The sequence below is a fragment of the Tamandua tetradactyla genome, chromosome 4 (genome assembly GCF_023851605.1).
Source record: "Tamandua tetradactyla isolate mTamTet1 chromosome 4, mTamTet1.pri, whole genome shotgun sequence".
Taxonomy (NCBI): Eukaryota; Metazoa; Chordata; class Mammalia; order Pilosa; family Myrmecophagidae; genus Tamandua; species Tamandua tetradactyla.
Window position 1 is genome coordinate 57,268,152 of NC_135330.1, and position 18,181 is coordinate 57,286,332.

Here is an 18,181-nt window from a genome sequence, read left to right on the forward strand (position 1 = left end):
ATTGTGAGTCACTGACTACACATCAAGTATGGAATGTTCATATGTTAAGAACGTTCGTGTTTATATGTTTTTGTTTTGTCAATAAAAATTTTTGAAAAAAGGGCAATGCTAAACATTTGCTTTAAAACAACTTTACATACCATTAATGTCAAGAATGTGATTTAAGGAATTAAGCAGATATTTAGAAATCTTCATTTGGATCATCATTTAATTGCTTGGAAAAGGCATGTTAACTGCTCCAGGCTTCTACATCTTTGTCCAGTTGTACTGTCCAGTGTTATATGTTCCTCATTACGTGAGTGTTTACCAGGAAAAATGACAAGATTTGCACACTAGTTTTTCTGCAGTCCCTGCCCATTTCCCATGGTGGCGACAAGACTAGATTGTGAAATAAGTCCACGTGAGGGGAAAGTGGCGGCTAAAATGCACCCTGAGCTCTGTACAAGCAGCTGTGTGGGCTGGCCTGGGCTGCGTCAGCCCAGAGGAAAGTGCTCATTTTCCTTATTAGTGCAAAGGATTACCCTGCTCACCAAACCTGGGCCTGAGGGACTGTGGGTACCAGGCAGGGTCACTCAAAGGCGTACCTGCAAACAAGCAAATCCTATTCCTCTGTTAGTCCATATTTGCTAGTGGAAGCCCTGTTGCCCCTTTTCACTTGCATGAAATTTTTTATGCATGCCTCTCTGCACTAGCCAAGGCTTTATTATTATTTTTAAACTTTTTCTATTGTGTAGTATAACATATATACAAAGCAAAGAAATAAAAAAACAATCATTTTCAAAGCACTCTTCAAAAAGTGGTTACAAACATATGGATTATAAATAAATAATAGGGAGAACAAATGTTAAAATAAATTTAGTAGATTGAAATGCTAGTGATCAATGATAGGGAGGGGTAAGGGGTATAGTATGTATGAATTTTTTTCAGTTTTCTTTTTCTAAATTGATGCAAATGTTCTAAGAAATTATCATGATGATGAATAGACACCTATGTGATGATATCGTGAGTTATTGATTATATATCAAGAATGGAATGATCACATGGTAAGAATGTTCGTGTTTGTATTTGTTGTATTTAAAAAAAAAAAATTTAAAAAAAGAAGAAACCGAAAAAAAAGTAGTTATAGGACAGATCCCAGAGTTTGTCATGGGCTACCATACAATCCTCTCATATTTTTCTTCTACCAAGGCTTTATTTGTCCCCTGAAAGTATTCAACAACTGTCTTTTGATTGATGGAACCAGAGGCTGGACAAGAGTTGAATGGAGAATCATTTGGATGATAGGTGCAAAGAAACCCTCAACAGAAATAGAATGGATTGCCTGGCAGCCTAACTTCATTTGTCCTGGGACCTTTTTATTTTCTACCAGTATACGAAGTCATAATTTTTTGCAGAGTGAAAACATCAATACCTTTTTTAATGCATTGAAAATAATTCGTTCATTATTATAAAATGTTTTTAATGTTTTATCATTTAGTTAATAATAAATATGAATCACCGAGTTAAGAAATGGCCATGATAAAGAGCCAGTATTCAATACCTACATTTAAAAAAACACAATTATTCAATTAAAATGTAAGATGTTTAATAGTATTAAAGCTCACAACTAGAAAGGTTGATAATGTACCACAGGCCAACAGCTCTCAATCTTGTTTTAGAGGCTAAAGGCAAGTAACATAGCAGAAATCACAGGAGGGCTTGTTTCCTAGTCATTATGCCTATCAGGGAGTATGAATATTGCTAGTGCAATAATATTCTATTTTAAAGCTATAGATCAAAGGCATGACACACAATGCAGTGTTATAATCTTTTCCAGTGCATTTAGGAACATACCGGCCTTTATTTGGTTTCATGAGATAAACATTATTATCTGACTAATAAAATGACTCCTTGCATTCTAAATAAATTAATGTCGGTTTTCCCCTTAATAATACATACTGATGTGTGCATAAACAAAGACGGTTTGCTGAGTTATTATTGAGAGCTATGGGCAAAACAGCCATCAGAAGGAGACATAGTTATGTTTTTACCACTATCAGGAGCTCATATTGTTTCATCTTTTAGTATTTCTGGTTTTTCTACTTTAGGGGCCAGAGAGCTCCAACTAGAGATCTTCTGGATTAGTTAAGAAGGCACTGCTCACTGTATTTTCAGCTAAGTGAGATGAATGAACCCTATTCATTCAGCCAGACCATTTCCTCCGAGTTTAGCTCCCTTTGTTCAATCTATTCCATGGATCGCCTCACCTTCTGAGCAGGACAAGACCAGGAAACATGTAGCAGCAATCCCACAGTTCCAATTCCCAAATGGAAGTGACAGTGTCAAGGAATCCTAAAATCATCTCCCTCAAATAAAAAGTTACATATGACTCTACATTCACCTATGTCCATGGTAATTATCAATTAACCACCAGCTCTGTTGTAAGGCCAACTTCCATAGCAAAGGCAAATGCTTAGAAATTGTTTAAAATGTTGCATGCTTTGAAATGGTAAATAAATGCACATCCTCAAAACATTAGAAATTTAATATCTAACCACTGCATTAAAATTGTGTGGTTACAAATACAGCGGAAGGCATCAACAATGTTATCAGATTTATCTGAAAGATGGAGAAGAGAGTATATTAAATGACTATGCTATAAATTTTTCTATAGGCAAGTCCAAAACTAGGACTTTCAGAATTTCTAAACTCTGTAGTCAGGTTACTAACAGACATTACCTCTCCTATTCTTCAGCTGAAAATACCTTCCAACCTGATCAACTGGAAGAGAAATGAGTTTTCTCAATATTTACCTACAATGATTCTTTTTCCCTTATAAAAACTATCTTTAATGTGGTTGCTTTGCCAAGAGGCAGTGGAAGGTAGGGCATTCCAGAGTTTTGGGGCTATAAAGATACCACGACGATGAACATATGGTTTCACCACATGGTCAAGCCACATGCCAACTCCAGGTATTGGTGTCCTTAAGAGGCAGAAAGTAAAACTGATAGAAAGGAATGCTAAATAGCAGCAGGGAATGTAAATATGCAGCCTTAAAAAGGAGAGCTGGGCAGACTGAAAGACCAGGTTGGAAATGGTCCATCTATACCTAAAACAAGTTTCAGACCAACAATTACAACCTAGATATCGTATTTCACAATCTTTAAAATTGGCAACTCTACCCCTGGTGCATATTAACTAATGACTCTTCTCATTTAGATTTGGCCATATGTGGAGAAAAGAAAAATCTGAGGAATAAAACTGTTCCCATAAAGGCTTTGCTCTGCTGGAACCGGGCGCCCCCACCATTGATCTGGCCAGTTCAAGTCCCCAGTTCCTTAAGCTCCATTGACACCACCAAGTACTGTAGCTTTTTCTCTTCCAGTACCATATTTACCTAATCTATGAGGCCACTGATAATTAGGTGCACCATTGTCTTAATGCACCTCTAAGAAAAAAGGAAAAGAAAGTATCATCGAATTTAAGACTGATCTTAATTTCAAATGTGAAAATATGAAAACGTGCATTTTATGTAGCACAATATATCTTCCATCTATCTCCTTACCACCCCAATGTCACCACCTTAGTCCAGGTCCTCTTCATTCATTACTTACCTGTACCTTAGCCATCACAGCCTAACTGATCTTCTTTATTCACTCTTGACCCCTCCAATCCATACTCTACTCTGCTACCAAAGTGACAATTTTTACAATTCAAATCTGATCATACTATACCCATGTGATCATTCTCAGCTTCAAAGTCTTCAATGACTCCCTAATGCTCTGGACATAAAGATCTAACTCCTTAAGTTGACCTCGATGACCCAAATGATCTGATTTTTATGATCTCTCCAGATTCATCTCTCACCAACTTCTCCATCAGTTCTCCCTCTAACCATATTTGATCCTCTCAGTTATTCAATACCATGCTGTCAGTCTGCTGCAACTTTACCTCCTTGTCCTTTCACCTGGCTAACTCCTAAGTATTCTCCTTGCCCATCTCTGTAAAAGGCCTCCTTGTCCACTCTCCCCTAAGAACAAATGCTTTCCCTTAACACTCTGCATTTCACCTTTATAGCACTTTGCACATCTGTAATTACTTGATTATAAGCATAATATGCCTTTCCAACTTGAAAGGGGTAAATGTCAATCGGCATTAGTTTTAATCAGAGCAGATTCTTCACTGTCTAGATGGTATCTTTACCTGGAATATGTACCATAATAGTCATTGGTTGACAAAAAATAATCTTGGACAATGTCTAATGTCATTCTTTTAAATGGTGTTTGGCAGAAACTAATTTCACTGCAAAATATTAATAGATGTTCTAAGTCAGTAGTTCTTAAAGTGTGGTCATGGAAAAGTAATGTCCAGGTTGATTTGGGCCTAAATCACACGCTCCATCCTTATTTGAGGTGCTGTAGTAGATTTACCTGAATTGCAGGAGCTAAGAGTGGTCCCCAGGAAAAATTTGGGGTACAGTAAGCAAAAAAAAATGCTGAACGGAAAAGACAAAAAATTGCCACTCATTACATAAACATTTCATTTTCTATCCTAAATAGAAAATAAATCTTAGCCTACTAGACATAAAACTCTCTGTATTATTCACAATTGGAATTTGGTATTCTTCTTTAATGTAACTGGTGTACCAAGTGATTTTCAACATTGCCCTACGTCATCTACATCTTAGACCAGAAATATATTTGTGCAGGCAGAATTTCATACTAATTTTTATGCATTTGGAGTACAATCCGAGAGCTCTACTAAGACAGGAAGATGTCCTTAATATCTTTATGAGCATCAAATGATTGGAGTAACTAAAAATGCAGGCTTCGGAGGCAGACTACCAGATATAAATACCAGCTTCATCTCTACACCTTGTTTAGGAAAGAGCCTTATGGAAAGATGGAGTTAATGCTTAATGAGTTCAGAGTTCCTGTTTGGGGTGATGGAAAACTTTTGGATGGTGGTGATGGTAGCAAACATTGTGAATGTGATTATCACACTGAATTTTACACTTGAAAGTGATTAAAATGGGAAATTGTATGTTGTGCATATGTTATCACAGTAAAAAAAATTTTGACTACATAGAACTCTACAACACAAAGAATGAACCCTGATGTAAACTATAGACATGATTAATAATATAGTTATGATAATACTGGCTCATCATTTGCAACAAATACACAAATTACCTAGCACTAATGCAAAATGTTAATAACAGGGAAACTATATGTGTGTGAGGGGTATATATGGGAACTCTGTACTTTCTGTATGATCTTTCTGTAACTCCACAATTGCTCTAATAAAATTAATTTTTTATTACAATGCAAATGAAAAAATGAAGCATGTTACTGAATAAAATTTAGATTATGCTATCTTTTTTTGTCAAGGACAGAAAATAAAAATCTATTTTTATTTGTATATGTATAAAGAAACTCGAGAGAATAGTAACAAGGGCACAGCATGTGTTTGAGAGCTGGGTGAATAGCTGCCAAGGTAGGAGAGAGAAATTTTTACATTTTAAAAAAATTTTGATCTTAAAAAATTGTCTAATTTTTTTAAATGTCTGATTTTGAACCCCATGAATCTATCACTTATTCAAAAATGAAACAAACCGTTTTAAAACACAGGATAGAAAACTAGACAGATACCGGATAGAGATATATATACTTCCTAACACTGTAACTTTGAAGAAATTAACTATTTTGAGTCTCATTTTTTTATCTGTAAATTGAAAACAACTGTGCCTCGTTGGGTACAGAGGTAAAGATTAAACCAGCATCGGCATGGTGCCCGGCACACAACACAGTGGCAGTTAATAAATGTTAGGTGTGATGCTGCTTTTGCTAATAACAACGACAAAGGTAACAATAATGCAAAAAATAAAATGCCATATATGTATAAGAGGATCAACCTTCAAAAATACTGTGATTGAAAAAAAGAAAGAAAGTGATGGTGATGATAAATGCACAGCTATATGATGATATTGTGAACCACTGATTGTACACTTTGGATAATTACATGGTATGTGAATATGTAACATATATCAATACAAAATCAATAATTAAAAAGAGCTCTATGCAGCTTTTATCCAGACAAGTGCCCAAGACTCGACTTTCATAACCATATTGACCAAAAAGATTCTAAAATCACAAAACAGGAAAACAATTCCAGAACCACTTTAGGAGACGGATCATCAAAAATTGGTATTTACAACAAATGCTAGCAATTAAGTGTATTTTCTCCTCAATCACAGGGAAAAAAATGTATTACCTGCAAATGCAATAGAGGATCCATGTCTTTTTAAATCTAAACATAAAAAAATGTAAAATATAAACTAGAACAAAGAAATGCTTTTCTTATTTGCTAAGTGAAGTCATATCCAGTGATGTGTAATGGAACAGGTATTCTCCAGGTAAACATTCCCTGGGCACACCGTGTAGCCATTTCACAGCAGAGAGTCTTTAACTCACCATGTGTTCTTAGCAGTTTATTTGGAGTTTGCAATGATTTCTCCACAGAAAATCATATTCTAAAGGCCTGGTTGTCGTATTTCATTCCAATTGTACTATGGCATGCTATGATGCACTGTGGATTAATTGGCTTTATGTCCTATGATGTGATGTGAAACACTGTGGATTAAATAGGTTTTATGAGTGTACTTTAGAACCTGGATACATCTTCCAATGCGGCTTCTAAGAGAAAATAGATTCCCGGACAGGGGAAGCCCAGAGGTAATGAAAATGCAAGTCTCATTCACTCTCTCCCGTTCTCCATCTCTCCGCCCCCCAGCCCCTCCCACCCCGCCGCCCGGAGCTTCAGCAGCAGCCCAACCACACAAAGAAAGCCTCAACCCCGCGGAGGCACCTCGGTCCCCATCCCACCGCGCCCGTTACTGTCACTTGGAACTCTACCCCATCCTCCCTCCAAGAGCTCAGGCCACACTCTCTTTACTGTTCCTGATTTACCAAACACTCTAAAAAATTTCTTGTCACCCTCATCAGACCCTGGCAGACCTCAACCTCTCCATGCTCTCCAGCCCACCAGTTCCCTTTGGCCTTCACTTATCATACTTAGCCCCATCATTTACTAGTCTCCTACATACGCTTTTAACCATTCCCAAAAGGGGAAAAAAAGTTTCCCAAACCCTGCTTTCACTGACCTCCCTCCATGTCGTTCCCTTCTCTCAAAGGCCTCTGTCTAATTCATACTTTCAGGAATTCTACCAATCCAAAGTCAGCTCAGATCCTACACTGGGAATACGGAAGGACATATTTCCATGTCTTTCTTTCCTTCTGGAATTTAAGCTCCTTAAAAGCACATGCTGCGGCGGGCCGCGGTGGCTCAGCGGGCAAAGTGCTTGCCTGCTATGCCGGAGGACCTCGGTTCGATTCCCGGCCCCAGCCCATGTAACAAAAAACGGAAAAACAAAATACAATAAAACAAGAAAATGTTTCCCTTTCTTCCTTCCTTCCTTCTATCCTTCCTTCCTTCTCTCTGTCTTTCCTTTAAAAAAAAAAAAAAAAAAAAAAAAAAGCACATGCTGCAACAAACACACATTCACCACTCAGACACAACACCCAGCTTAAGGCAGAAGCTAAATGGTCAACGAATGCAAGGAAGAGACAGAAGGACATTGCAGAACAATATCTGTAACCCAATAGGAAAGAGGGTGAAAGAGTGTCAATGTCTGACCAGACACAAAAGATGATGCGAAAATAAATCAAGATGTGAAGAGCAGGATACTAAGACAGAAACCCAACACCTCTCTTCTGGACTCACCCTCCTGTAGACACAGAAGAGAAAATGCTGCATTTCAACATCCACACTGGGAAACAATAGATAACAATTATTGTGTGCTTGCTAAGAACCACCATATTTCATTTTCAAAACAGCTTTAAGGCAGGCCACGGTGGCTCAGCAGGCAGAGTTCTTGCCTGCCATACCGGAGACCCAGGTTTGATTCCTGGTGCCTGCCCATGCAAAAAAGAAAAACAAAACAGCTTTGTTATCTCTGTTTTACATATGAGGAAACTAAGGAGCAATTAATAAACTTGCCCAGAGTCACAGGATCAGCAAGGCAGAGCTAGAATTTGAACCCCAGTAGTACCTTGCCCTGGTCCAAACTCAATTAAGTTCTACAGCCTCTTTACTGTACTTGGTTTATAACATATTTGTAGGTTGTGGGGTACAGATCTCCGGATACTGAGAAATAAAGAAGTAGTGCTCCCACCAGCGCGTATATCTAAGCCCCCACTATTCCCTGGCTCTGGGCGAGTTGCTTTACATCCCTCCTCTCGTGGCAAACCCTAGAGCTATGTCTAAACGGATATTGAGGTTAAATAACTTGTCCTGCACAAAGCTCAAGTGAAGGAAGCTGGTTTCAAACGTAGGCTGCGGCTGCTACACCGGAGCTTCAGCCTGGAGCTTCCAGCACTGATATCCACAGGCTCAGCCAGAGGCAGTGGTGGGGGCGAGAGCCTGGGCCCCAAACCACAGGGCTGCATTTCCGACAACCGCTCTGCAGCCAGCAGGCAGTGAAATCATTTCTTCACCAGCGACGTGGTGGATAACACCGCTTACCTCACCAGGACGCTGAGAGGATTAAATTAATTAAAAGAAAATAATACAAGATTGTGCCAGACACAAAATAAGCACTCAGTAAGTGACACCTATTATTAGAGGTAACCCTCTCCCTCTTTTAGTCCAGTGCCATTTTTGTTACCCCTGTAAAGTGGAGCACCTTTCTTCCTCTTTAAAAATATATTTGAGATGCATGTATGTCTGTAAAAAAATACAGTAAGATTGAGGGAAAAAAGAATTTCCTTTTTCTCTATTGATCACCCTTTTCCCCCACATTTTCTCAAGGAATTATTTAATACTCAAAATGGCACCATAATGCATTATAAATAAAAAAAAAAAGCGTACCAAAACGAATAACTAAGTCCCTGCCCTAGGGAGTTTACAACTAGGCTATGTTAATATTTGCAAAATGCCCCGAATGCCTTAGCGGCTAATTAACATCTCGGGTTTGTTTTCTCAAAATCCAGCCCATTGTTTCCCCAGTGAGCGCGATCCGAAACCTTAGCCCATAATGCGCTACCGCCTGCATCTTCCTGCCAATAAAACTGCTCAAACCACCAGAGGCTGAAGCAATTAATATTAGATGAAACCCCCACCGCAGCGCAGGTCCGCGGCCGGCGCAGCCCGCGCGCTCCCGGCGGCAGCGTCCCCACCGCGCCCGCGGAGCAGGGAGCCCGAGAGCCGCCGCTCCCCGCCGGGTACACCCGCTGAGCCGGCTAGCTCCCCCTGGGGGGCGAGCTCTTGCAAACGGAAAACCAAATATAAGCATATGCTTATCTGACACCCTCTCTGGCCTGAAAGAAACACGCTCGTACTGCAAAAAAAAAAAAAAAAAAAAATCTATCAGGTACATTGCCATTTTTTTTAGCGCTACTTTCATTTACACATTCAGAGAATTACTGTTCAAATCACGCTCTCTCCAAAGAAAGTTCAAGCCCGGAGATCTCTCCTCCGGTGCGTTTGGAACCCATTCACGGCAACGATCTTCCCCTCCCCGTTTTCAGATCCAGTCTTGCTGAGAAGAGAGTTTGAGGGGTCCCTCCCGGGTCCCAGCACCACGATTCGAGTATCCCGCACCAGGCAGATTTTAACACCAAACGCCCCTCCGCCGCAGGGGAGGAAAAATTAGAACTTCAGTTTCGTTTTGTGTATTCTCCTCATTAGTAAGAATTCTTATATTTCGGAAGCACGTAGTGTTTGTTTTTTAATCGATGATCTTATTAAGTAAGCCTGTTAATAAGTCCCAAATCAGAGACCTGCCAGAGTCTCCCAGACTTGGCCAGCTGGAACCACGGAGCAGGGAGCAAGCGAGAGTTGCTCGGTTTCCGCGGACCATCGCACCAAGCGCAGGTTTAGAATGGAGAAGCTGTAGGCTCAGCCCTGCTCCCACAGCCGCTCGGCTTCCTGCTGACAACTGAGTTGGGAAGATACACGCCATCGTAAAGAGGAATTAGCATATCCCCAATTTTCATCGCACCTTCCATTCTTGTGTGAAATGGAGGAAAATGTTGTGCTCAGTATTCTTTTCTAACGGGAGGATTATTTTTCGTTATGTAAGTACTTCACAGGGATTCCCCCTAAATAAAACTACTTAAGGATGACTAATTTGTCCATTCAAGAAGATAAACTCTTCCTATTCATACATCACTGTTGTTATGGTTTCGTTGTTAAACTATACATAAAAGGCCCCAACTGTATCAAGCCTATTTTAGAAATGAAAATGTTTTCCGAACATGAATCTCAATGAGATCCTCATTTTAAATTGTGCCTGGGAATGTGCATTATTTTAGGTGCTTCTTTATATTTTCACCAATTTGTCATCCTAAATGCAATTTTCTTGAAATGTATTCATTCATCACCTTAAACCTGCCTTAGACTATTTTGGTGACCAAAAGATAAAATGCATAACTTTAAAAGGTTTTTCAGTGATACACCTTTTCTTGTCCTTCACTCTTCCAAATAAACTCCCCTACAGTCTTTTTGCCTTCCCTATGCTCATTTTTCCTATATAACAAAGTATTTTCAAATATGAACCGATCTGTAAACAAGTGCTACTCAATGTGTGATTCTTTGAACACCAATCCTGCAAGGATTCTGTTAAGTCCTCCCAGGAAAGGAGGTTAGCAAGTACAGGTGGGAAACGCTGCACATTCCCTGAGGGAAGTTTACAAATCACATTGAGGCCTGCTGAATTTAGCTTAGCCCATCAGTTTCCAAATTTATTTACCCATAGAGCACTTTTACAGAACAAGCTTATTAAAATGCTATGGAACTTGTATTTCTAAGATTGCACTTTGGATATCACTGATATAGATCAAATAAAACCATAAGTCAAGATGCTGCATGAGAATTTTCTAGAGAATTAAGAGGAAGGTAACTCTAGCTGCTTCTATTAGATTTCAGAGACATGGTCCCAACTGGAAGCAGCAGGGCCTCTAGGAGGGGTGCTGTGCTCAGCCTTTCAGGGAGAGAGTTCAGGGACAGGGTCAATATTGTGGGCACAGGTATATCTTCCCAAGTTCTCTTATGGTCCCTGCTGGGACACCCTGACTGTTTTGGTTGGTTCCTAGTGGCACTTCTTTTATAAAATACACTTTGTAGAACTGAAGAGTGGAAAAGAAAAAAAAGAAGAAGAAGAAGAGGAAGGTGACCCTAATTGTTGCTTGTGAATTTCCATAAATCCACTGTTTAAAAAAAAAGATGCTTTAAATAACTAGGTGAGTGGACACTATCTCTACGTCAGTTCCCTGGAATTATGAAAGTAAACTGACTAAGAAGATTCCAAGAACATCCTTTTTTCCCCCAGGGAAACTATAACTCAAAATCTGGTACATTTTATGTTTGCTGACTTGGCATCTCCATCAGCCCCACCACCATCACCTCCACACCTGAATATCGACTGCTGTGGTGTTCTTGGAAGCGAATTCAGTGCTCAGGAGAAAGAGCCACACAGTCCAAACCTCCTCTGCTGCCTGAGCCCCAGCCTTGTCTCCAAAGGTAGCCACAGCCCCCAACAGGCTTTATGCTCTGAAAAGATCTGCATGGTTGACAGGCCATATGTGTACTTTCTTTCCTTTGCGGTGGAGCTAACAGAAGATGAAAAAACAAAACAAAACACAAACATCACCCTGGAGCACAAACATTGCCCTTGAGAACAAGGCAGTCAAACTAAGAGCCTAAGGGCTGCTCACACGGTGGCCCATCTGGACCAAGTTTTAGTCAATGAAAACATTTTATAAAAGGAACTCCAGGTGTGTCAAGCACCTGGGCCAACAGGAAATGGGGGGTAGCAAATGAAAGGAGTTCCATTTTGTCCCTCTCAGAGAGATTCTTCAGGAAGTGAGACAGAAACATTTTCATTAAAACACTTACCAAATTGCCTTTGGACTTCCCTGAACATGCTTGGCTCCCTAAAGCACACTTTCTTCTTGGACTCCACATATTCAAGTACAGACGTAACATGATCCAACTAAGGGATTATGCATTAAATTTGCTTCAAATTTCCCGTAACACTTAGCCCAGGATTGAGGGGGAAAAAAAAAAAAGGTGCTCTACAAACACTAATTGATTAATAAATTGATCAACTGACTGTTCCCCTAAAATTACTTATTATTCATAAAAGCAGGATTCATAATAGGAACATTTTGTTCCTGTTTTAGTGTAGGAGATTATTTTCCATTTCCAGGAAGCTTCACTGTTTCAATTGGACTGTGAAAAATGAGCCAAAACAGGCTGGCAAATAGTTTCAAATTCTATTCCACCCACAAAATTTGCATTGCTCCTGTTGATATTTGTCAAATGCCACCAGATCCTTTCTATCATCTTCTCCCACGTAGAATAGTCTGACACTATGAGGTATGTATATTTGCATTCTATTACCTAATAATTACGAATTTTATGGAAACTTAAAAGGAATAGAAATGATAGCAAAATGTATTTCACTTAAGCGTGACAAATGATTATTTTTCAAGATCTGTTGCTCGATGTGTTTAAGATTTAAGCATAGGCTTAATTTCATTACTAAGACACTAGTATCACGTAAAATATACAAATGAGTCTCTCTTGAGAAATTTCATTATAATCAGCCATATTGAGGCCCAGAACCTGCTACGTAGAAGGCCTATATTTGAACTAACTGAATAGGTTTAAAGTAGAAAAAAATCCGTCTATTTATATCTTGTTCAGAATTTGTACCATACGTCCAGGCTTCTCATATTTCACGGATAATTAAAGTGATATTTAATTGTCAAAATTTAAAAACCTAAGAATCTACATGTGTAAAATAACTTCCCCTTTTTCTGTTATTTTCAATCCCCCAAGGAGTGAAATAACTGATAGGGATCTTTTGGCTGTTGGCTTGAAGAACCAAATAAAGTGTTTTCCTGTTCAAAATGGGTAATTTCTTAAGACAGCTGATAACTACATAAAAATTGATACTATTCAGTAAAATAAAGTGCTAAAATCATGTTCAGAAAATTATATTCAATTTTATAGTATGTGCATGTGTTTGATTCAACCAGTAATCAGACTTTGCTTTTCTACACATGGTGCTCAACTCCCTAACAAAAGGGTATCAAAGATTCTCTTACAATTTTTGTGACCTTAAAGTCCAGGATTGCTCATTCAATCTTGCCCTACTCATCCACAAATATTTTAGGGCAGTTTGATGGGACATTATAACCACGATCTGTCCAAGGCAAAGCAAGGTTACTCATGGGATCTTAGGTCATTAAAATGTACCCTTAAATGTCCCCTGTGGTCTGGAAAATGGGGCTGCTACAGGCTGATGTGTGTGCTGCCACCTCTTGGCTTTATAAGGAAATACATCACTGTAAAGGAAAGAACTCAACTGTTGCATGACACAGTATTTATGTTTAAGGTCCAGTGCTTTTTAAATGGGGGCAGGAGGGCTCATAGACACATAGACAGGAGAATATCATGAAAACTGTCGACCCTTTCCCCAGAAAACACGTACACACACACACACACACAAACTTTTTTTGTAGACAAATCTAGGGTGATTTGGAGAACCTGAGGCCAATCCATGTACTCCTTTTCTAGGCTATGAATTTGGTAGAACTTCTTTTTTATTATTATTATTTTTTTTACTATGACAGAAATCCTGTAAAATGGAAGAAAGTGGGCATTTTGAGAAGATGATTAGAATGCAAGTTTATTCAGAAGAATAATTTTGGCATCAACTGACTTTAAGTTCAAAACCGATAGTGTATTGAAACGAACGAAAATCTAAACTTTCCCCGGCAGCAGAGAATGCTTGGATTTCATCCCCAAATTAATATAATCCGTGGAAATGTCTCTCCAGGAATTCTGAGTGGTATTTCCAGCAGAAACATTCTGTTTTTGGTATCTCCATTGTTCATATCTAAAATCCTCCCACAGTAGAGTTTTGAACCAGGTGATGCCTCAGGTGCATGTAGCTCATTGGTTGGTTTGGCTTCTAGAAATGTCTTCTGTGTTTCTACGAATATTTTAGCCATCCAGGCTGCCAGGAGCAGTCAGCTGCCTCTACGTTGTTTTGTCCCAGTTGTTTCCAGGCCTGGAGGCCTCCCCAAATGAAGTCATTCCTCCCATTTCCTACCTAGGGAAGAGGGAATGGCCAAGTCTTTGGAGCATCAGAGAAACTGCTCAAGCTAATCCACTGAGTTTCCTTCCTAATGGAGTGATTGGAAAATACTAAAGAGGTATGGACTGGTCCAGGCCATCATCCAACACACTGGTCCTCTTCCCTATCAGTGAGACCAAGGTATTGCTCCAATAGCACATGGAACTCTTTATACTTGCCCTTCATGAAATTAGCACTCTCTTTATGAATTCCCCTTACATCTGCTGTTTGCTTAGGGAAGCAAGCTATTTTTTACATATGCACTGGCAGAACCTGGGCACTTACTTTGCCTGGAGGGATAAGAAGTTCATCCATTCTGATTTTTGTTCTCATTGAGTTTGATTTTTATCTTTTCTCTGCTATTCTCATAATTGTCATATGGTGTGTTATTCTATCAACATGCAATCTTTTATCTTGAAAAATAAATCATCATTTTTCTTTGGAGGAAAAAGGATTACCCGTGCACTGTGTTTCTACCAGTTAACATCAATTTGATAGGTTCATAATTGGTGAAGCGGTGAACCCTAATGTTGCTACTACTCAGTTCTTGGCTGTTTCTAGAGTTTTTATAGTTTATTAATGTAATAAAATGTAACTTTTACTGTTATCTACAGTATGTAATTACAAATGCATATTATTGATATTATCAGTGTGATGCTTGAGTTTCCTTTTCATTAATAAAATTCTGCAGTTTATACGTTAATTATACAAAGAATTAATCGTGGCTTATACAGGTTTGTCTATAAATAATACATTATTGAAGCAATTATACTCAGAGTAGAGTACCCCTTTCTTTAGTAACACGTTGTGTTTCAAAAGAGGACTTTTAAATGCATTTGTACATAACAAAGTGGCACTATACAAGGAATAAGGTGAGTACATTTGTATAACACTAAGTCTTATAAGAGAAAAGTGGATGTTGAACATGCTATTAATTTTCACTCTTCTTGTTTCTTTTCAGTTCTTATAAAAATTTTGCCCAAAGATATTTATGGCTTTCTTCTTGTCATCATTAAAAATGATTATGAACTTTCTCAGAAGAAAACCATCATGGTCTCCTTCCCATGTCCCCATCACAAGAGATGGCACCACAATCAATGAGCTTTGCAAATCAAAAACCCAGGGATCATCTTTTGCCTCCCACTATTTAATTCATCTAGGTAGATATTACCTCCTAAGTATCTCTTGAATCTGCCCACTTCTCTCCACACCCATTGTCTCACTGGGGTTTGAGCAATATCAAATCTCTCCTGAGGGGCTGTAGTGGTCCCATATCTCATCACACCACCTCCACCTCAAGTCCATCTCAAATCCATTTTCCATGTTGCAGGACGAGGAATAATGTGAAGCTCAAGTCCTGCCCCTCTGCCCCCATGCTGAAAACGCTTCAATTGGCTTCTACTGATCTTGGGATAAACAACAGATTCCTTTCCATAGCCCACAAGGCCTTTCTGCATGGCTCAGCCTCTTCTGGCACTAGGCTCTCCCTAACTCATCACAACGACCTTCTCTAAACTCTTCTGCCTTGACTCTTCCATCACAGGGGCTTTGCTGCACCTACTGCTCCACTCCTCTCCACCTGGTTAACTCCTATTCATCTTTTGGATCCCACCTCAAACTATATTTTCTCAAAGTGGTTTTCCCTTACTAGGACACATTCCCCTCTTTTGAGCTCTCCTAGCACCTTGCACCTCTCCTTCCCATTGCAATTTTATGATCACTTATTTGATTATTTGATCTCCCATTTATCTCTAAGCTTCATGAAGACAAGGTGTACTTTTGGTCCCCAAGTCCCAACTCTAGCTCCAATGTCTTGCACAGTACCTGGCATTAGTAGATACCCAATAAATGTGCGATTGGTTAGTTAGTGGAAAGACTGAATAACTGGGTGAATCGCAAAACATTACTTCATGCCATGTTTTATAATAATCATGAACTCTTAAGGCAGACTTCCTGGTCTTCAGTCTGAGTTTTGCCACATACTGTGTGAGCACAGGCAGGTTAAGTAACATCTCTGCTCCTCAGTTTCTTCATCTATAAAATAGTGGTAATAATAATACTTATTTTATAGGGTTGTTATGCAGTTTAAATGGGCATGTATGTAGATAGATGGATGACAGATAATCACATTGAACAGTGTCTGACACGTAGTGAGCATGTATATGTATCATTAAGATTATTATCATCATTTTCATCATCATCCTTGGACTTTAATGGTGATAAAGAAGATTCTCTAAAGGGTTCTACAGTCATTGTGATGTGAACTCTCAAGTTTATTGTCTGAACCTTGTGGCATACTGAGTTTATGGCCCAACTGAGGACTTTATCCCTTAACCACATGCAACATATGTCTCTGCTCACCATTAAAAAAAAATTATTCTTACTTTTGTTTCCACTGAAATCATTTGCCTTTCCTTACTAGAACGTTCAACCGTCTTGCTGTTTCAGCACTTCTAGATCATGATGAGGTTAATAATGTCCATATAATACCTCAAATTCAGTCCCAGCAAGGCAAACACCCTGTAGGCTATAGCTGAGATTACCAGGAGCTCCTGCAGCCCCTCACCTCATCTGCTGAAGGCATGGGCACCTCTCAGGATAGGTATTCCCCATTATAATGATCACACCCTTCCTACCTCTCCTGGTCACCCTTCTGCCCAAAAATGCTCACACCTCCCTCCTGCATTCGAAATATGGCTCATTTCCAAAGCCCAGTTCAATATTTTTGCAAAATCCTCATAGCAATATTCCTTCGTCTTCTTCACTCCAGATTTAGTTGAACTTTTTATAGGCATGTATTTTCTTCTTAACTAGATTGTAAATTCCTTGAGAGCATGAATCTTATTGCAACTTATTGCTTCAGGAAAATTTCTTTTTCCACCAAATTGTATTTTTCAGGAATGGCCAAAACAAATAAAAGAGGCCAAACCAGAAAGTTATTTCACCTTCTCACTTACATACTCCTGGCAAGAATATTAATTTATATCATAGCTAAGATACCCATGGTTTTTAAAACAAAGTTAATTCCAGCTTCATCACAAAATCACAGTACAACTCATCTCTAAAATTTACTGGCATTAAGGTACTACTCCACATTTTTAAAATCAAATAACTGGAGTAACTGAAATTAGAATCAGAAATTTTGGTTTACTGAAGGAGAAAATACTTTTCCCAGAACACTTTCTTTCGTAAGAATGGGATGGACTTCATTATGTGGAAGAAGAGGTTGTCGTCCTAATTCAGAATGGAGACAAGGGAAGAGAAGGCCACCAGTATTTGTTGGTCAGTTGTCCTGTATCAGCCACCATGCCATGCACTTTTGACTGGGTTATTTCATTTAATTCACATACAAGTCAGCCATCTAGGTCTTATTTCCATTCTACAGACTGAAAACCTGACATTAAGAAGGTTCCCGGGCGGGCCACAGTGGTTCAGCAGGCAAGAATACTTGCCTGCCATGCCAGAGGACCCGGGTTCAATTCCCGGTGCCTGCCCATGTGAAAAAAAAAAAAAGAAGAAGGTTCCCATCCTTCCTTAAGGTACCATGGCTATTAAGTGTCAGAACTGACACTTGAACCCCAAGTTGTCTGATGTCCAAATGAGTGCTTTCTCATACAGAATTTCACTGTGAGCATTCCGTCCGCTACCCTATTTCAATAGATAGCTTCATAGGGGACTGACTCAAAGTCCTTCCCTATCATCTGTCATAATTGCTGCTCATTTTCTATTGATATTTCTTTTTTCATCTCTGAGAATCCTAAAATTCATCTCACCTCTGATTTTCTGCTATGTTTCCCTATGCACAGCCACCTCTTTTCCTTGCCTTGTTCTGACTCCAAGCTGCCAAGGACACTGTTTCCCAGATTGTGGCTACTGCCTGCCCTCCAGGAATCAGGAGCACATGCTAAACCTCTGAGCCTTCCCAAGAGGTTCAGAGCCCTTCCTTCATCTGACATCTTCACGTGTGACAGAAAACCATGAATAAAATACACATGT

General features: G+C 39.2%; 1 protein-coding gene and 1 long non-coding RNA gene across 3 annotated transcripts in view; one reads left to right on the forward strand and one right to left on the reverse strand.

Moving 5' to 3' along the window:
- Positions 1–18,181, reverse strand: part of ZNF281 (zinc finger protein 281) — a 236,273-nt gene that overhangs the window by 127,909 nt on the left and 90,183 nt on the right. The window lies entirely within an intron of this gene.
- LOC143680823 (uncharacterized) lies at positions 12,351–15,181 on the forward strand. Of its 2 annotated transcripts, none has more exons than XR_013174195.1 (3): positions 12,351–12,417; positions 14,166–14,264; positions 15,147–15,181. It is a non-coding gene; the product is annotated as an uncharacterized LOC143680823 (long non-coding RNA). The 2 variants fall into 2 exon arrangements; XR_013174196.1 differs by having other exon boundaries at positions 12,386–12,417; positions 14,171–14,264.